The 5,015-nt window shown below is 45.0% G+C and overlaps 1 non-coding gene across 1 annotated transcript; it reads right to left on the bottom strand.

Annotated features, from left to right (window-relative positions):
• Window positions 1-993: 993 nt before the first annotated feature.
• Trnal-caa (transfer RNA leucine (anticodon CAA)) lies at window positions 994-1,070 on the bottom strand. The gene has a single exon. It is a non-coding gene; the product is annotated as a tRNA-Leu (tRNA).
• Between the last annotated feature and the right edge of the window lie 3,945 nt (window positions 1,071-5,015).

A 5,015-nucleotide genomic window follows, 5' to 3' on the forward strand; every position in this document is an offset into this window, starting at 1 on the left:
GTATTTGCACAATAACCTGCTTCTCTTTTGCCTCTGCATTCATGTGCAAACGAAGGTGTTGTTCCAAATTGCCAACATGACACTGTGCACATGTATAATGTTTACATCATTGTAAGCCCAGTCAATGCTTGGAAACCAGCGACTCAGTCTCTCCGATGCAAGGCATAGTGCAGTTATCACGTGTATAAGTTCATAACTGAGGTGTGCTGTAGATATACACACTTGTCACCCAATTTCACAAATAGTGTAGAGTCCGAATACATTGTTGTAATAGATAGTGTCACACAAGTAAGGCGAATGTCCTGTGGGGTACGAGTTGGATAATACTCTGTGATCATCTGCTGATTGATCTAGCCCTCTGCATGACGTATTTCATCACAGTCTAACTCAGAAATATGTACATTAACACCCTTTAATGCATTTTCAATTTCAGCCCTCACATGCAAGCCCCAGTCATGATGAGCTTCCATAGCCACATTTACACATTTCATTCCACTAGGAGTTAAACTGCATATAGAACTGAAAAGCAAGGACACACTTGATACCTTCTTATCCACACCGTCTGCACTCTGTCCCTGCGCTACCACAGGGATGCTCTGATGGGATGGGTCATATGTTGGTGACCAGTACTTATCTCCGTCTTGCTGTTGTTTAGGACCACCAACAGCATTTCAGACGTTAGGAACAGACCGGGCGTCCTCATCGCCCAAATCGATGGGTGGGACAGACAACAACAGCTTCTTGTCTGGCTCGAGAAAGTGGGCTACATGCGTTACAGGATCCCAAGGGGCCGCTACACGTTCGGAAATTCTAGAGGTTGTTGCTCCCGCATGTTCAGAGGTCGGTGAAGGTCTCAACAAGATGGCAGCTGTGGTTCCTGAAGGTCCAGATGTGGCAGAAGTCGACATGTTGTTGCTCGCCCCTGCAGACCCCAATATGTTGAAGGCTACTGGTGAACAAGAAAGGAAGTGAAACTTCCTGGCAGATTAAAACTGCGTGCCCGACCGAGACTCGAACTCGGGACCTTTGCCTTTTGCGGGCAAGTGCTCTACCAACTGAGCTACCGAAGCACGACTCACGACCGGTACTCACAGCTTTACTTCTGCCAGTACCTCGTCTCCTACCTTCCAAACTTTACAGAAGCTCTCCTGCGAAACTTGCAGAACAAACACTCCTGAAAGAAAGGATATTGCGGTGACATGGCTTAGCCACAGCCTGGGTGATGTTTCCAGAATGAGATTTTCACTCTGCAGCGGAGTGTGCGCTGATATGAAACTTCCTGGCAGATTAAAACTGCGTGCCCGACCGAGACTCGAACTCGGGACCTTTGCCTTTCGCGGGCAAGTGCTCTACCAACTGAGCTACCGAAGCACGACTCACGACCGATACTCACAGCTTTACTTCTGCCAGTACCTCGTCTCCTACCTTCCAAACTTTACACAAGCTCTCCTGTGAAACTTGCAGAACAAGCACTCCTGAAAGAAAGGATATTGCGGAGACATGGCTTAGCCACAGCCTGGGTGATGTTTCCAGAATGAGATTTTCACTCTGCAGCTTCTGTAAAGTTTGGAAGGTAGGAGACGAGGTACTGGCAGAAGTAAAGCTGTGAGTACCGGTCGTGAGTCGTGCTTGGGTAGCTCAGTTGGCAGAGCACTTGCCCGCGAAAGGCAAGGGTCCCGAGTTCGATTCTCGGTCGGGCACGCAGTTTTAATCTGCCAGGAAGTTTCAAATCAGCGCACACTCCGCTGCAGAGTGAAAATCTCATTCAAGAAAGGAAGTGTTACATGCAGACCATGACACGAAAACAAGCAATTATAATAATGCTAATTACACACAACGATGGGGTATGGGACACTCACTTTTCCATTTCTTCCCTTTCTGCAGGGATTTGCTGGATCTTGACTGCTCCTGCTGACACTTCATGGTTCTTCTTCTTCTTGCTCTTCTTCTGCTGCTGCAGCTTCTTGACTGAGTGAGACTGAGGCCGTGGAGGTGCTCAGCCCGTCCTATATCCCCTCCAATGACATCACCACATACTACCATCCTACTGGCTGAAGCATATCACATGTTCGGATTCGGTGTTCCTGTTCGGTCCTGCCCTTTTTTCTGGACCTCCATCTTGGATTATATCGTGGGAGGAGAGTGACGGGGGGGGGGGGGGGGGCTGACAGCGCCGTCTGATGGCGTTGTTGTAAACTTGGCCAGTTGGATTCCAAACCGCAATTTGAACACCTATGCTCATTGTGCAATACGGCAGAGCTTATGTGCTGCGAAATTTCAAAAAAGGATTGGCAGTTTCAGCGCAAGCATTTATCTGCGTGAGTTCTGAAATGTGTCTTCACATCATCCCACTGCATTGCCATTATTTGTCGAAATGTATTCACCACATGGTAATCCATTATCTTTTCCTTCCACTCTCTGTGTAGGAGGGTATAGATACAGTCCTCAGTTGTTCGATTGCATGTAGTACACTTATTAAATTCATCCCTGCTCATCATCAGCATTTCCTCAATCGCACACATGTTTGTTTGGGCCTGAGTGGGTGAACATATTGCCTCTTTCTCTTCAGAAGGCTGACTGGACTTTTATCAAATGATCTGCAGTTACAGCACACACATGTATCAGAATGAGTTGCGAAGTGTAACTTATCCCCATTCTGCTGCATCTTCATTATATGATGAAGCATATTCATCTTCTTCAAACATTCACCAAATATCATTGCTTTCCAAATATTGTACAGGTACCCATGAACACAGTCCTCACCTGCATGACTGCAGCTAATATACCCATTAAACTCATCCTTCTCGAGCACAGACATCTCATGCATTGAAAATATAGTACACATCTGTCCTCACAGTCCAGCAACTAGACACAGGATGAGCAAATTTCGTGCCATTTTTTCCCTGCACCGCCATCTTAGGTTATGTCATGGGAAAGGGTGGGCCGACAGTGTCCTCTGATTGAGGTGTTGTGAACTAGATCAGTTTGACTCTGGACCTCAAGGTGAGCACACTGGATAGAGCTACTGTCCATGACACTCAAATTGTTTAAATAAACAATATACAGCAATGCATACAAAATGAAGAATTACGCCCCTCCTGTCCAGAATCCCAGCAAGAACTGAGTCCTTTTCCTGCCAGTTTCCAAATGGGAGCATGGAGGAGAGGGGAGGAGAGTAGGAAAGGGGGGAGAGGATGGAGTTAGGTTAGTGGAGGAGAACCAGTTGACCTATTTTCCTGCCAAAATTTGAACTTCCCGCCATGGTGTCAGTGTGACAAATAGATGGCCGCCATCTTGGATACGCCATCTCGAATAAATTTGACAAGAATCCAGAGAGGGCTGACACTGGCTTTGTCCCACTACTGCCGTGTTGTATGTTAAGATGTCAAAGTTGAGTGTCTGTAGGAAAATACAAGACTAATAAAAATTTCCAGTTGGTGTGATGAATGACAGATGTGAAATGTGAAATGTGAAAAAATGTAAGTTAATGTGCATGAGTCGGATATAGTATTACCAGTGTCCTGCTTGACACAGTCAAGTCGTTTAAATATCTGGGCACAACGTTCCAAAGCGATATGAGGTGGGAAGATCATGTGAGAACTGTATTAGGAAAGGCGAATGGTCGACTTCGGTTTGTTGAGAGAATTTTAGAAAAGTGTGGTTCATTTGTAAAGGACACAGAATATAGGTCACTGGTGCGACTTGTTCTTTAGTACTGCTCGAGTGTTTGGGATCCGTACCAGGTCGGATTAAAGGAAGACATCAAAGCTGTTCGGTGGCGGGCTGCTAGGTTTGTTACCGGTAATTTCGAAAAACACATAAGTGTTACATAGATGCTTTGGGAAGTCAAATGAGAATCACTGGAGGGAAGGCGACGTTCTTTTCGAGATACACTACTTAGAAAATTTAGAGGAGCGGCATTTGAAGCTGTCTGCCGAACGATTCTTCTGCCGCCAATATACATTTCGCAATTTCGCGTAAGGACCACAAAGGTAAGATACTGTACGACAAATAGGTCTCATACGGAGGCATACATATAGTCGTTTTTCCTCGCTCTATTTGTGAGTGGAGCAGGAAAGGAAATGACAAGTAGTGACACAGGGTACTCTCCGCCACACACCATAAAGTGACTTGAGGAGTATGTATGTAGGTATAGATGTAGATGTACATTCTGTCCTCAATCGCGATGTTACTGCCTCTCAAGTTACACGAAAGTGTAATGTTGTCCATGGTGAAAAGGTATATAACATTTTTGTTACTGGTCCTGTATCACTCATGCCTTGTACGACAAATATGAAGTACAATCGTTATTTCACGTGTGGCTGAAATATTAGTATGGGAATGTCAAGTATATTTCTGTGCATCAAGAATCCTGTACATGTCACGTTTGGAGACACCATGTCACTGATTAACAAATTTAGCTATTGCACCTTCAAATACTTCGCAGTTGCTACGTGAGTATCAGAATTGGATATACATCCTAATCTCCTTCTCCCTTCCTCATTCTATTCCTCTCCTCCTGCCCCCCCCCCCACCCTCTGCCCACCCTTATCCATCTCCTCACGCCTACTATCTCTGTCCATTACCTTTGACCTGCTCTCTGTACATCAGCTTTAACTGGCGGGAACAATGCTCCTGCGCAGTGGTGAATTTGTCCATGTATCTGAGAAAAAGAAGAATCTATTGATTTACGAGCTTCTGTGAAAACTTCGTGTATCGTCGAATTTAATTTGTGTCATGTGTTTGAATATGTGACGTGTGATGCAGCCGAAAAGGAATTTACCTTAAAAGTTGGGTCAAAACTTCGTTTTTATATAATATTAGCCCTAAATAGTATCAATTGGAAGGAACTGTTACACTGTTGTATATTCTGCAAGAAATGCTTCAATAGAGGTTCTTGGCCTGAAAGCAATTATGCCACTGACTCTGGTGGCGGTTTCACTTGTGATAATTTGACCTTTCCACTTGGACAACACAATCTTGGCGGTTAGTGTCGAAACACCAAATCACTGCAT

This window comes from Schistocerca cancellata, chromosome 4 (genome assembly GCF_023864275.1).
Source record: "Schistocerca cancellata isolate TAMUIC-IGC-003103 chromosome 4, iqSchCanc2.1, whole genome shotgun sequence".
Classification (NCBI taxonomy): domain Eukaryota; kingdom Metazoa; phylum Arthropoda; class Insecta; order Orthoptera; family Acrididae; genus Schistocerca; species Schistocerca cancellata.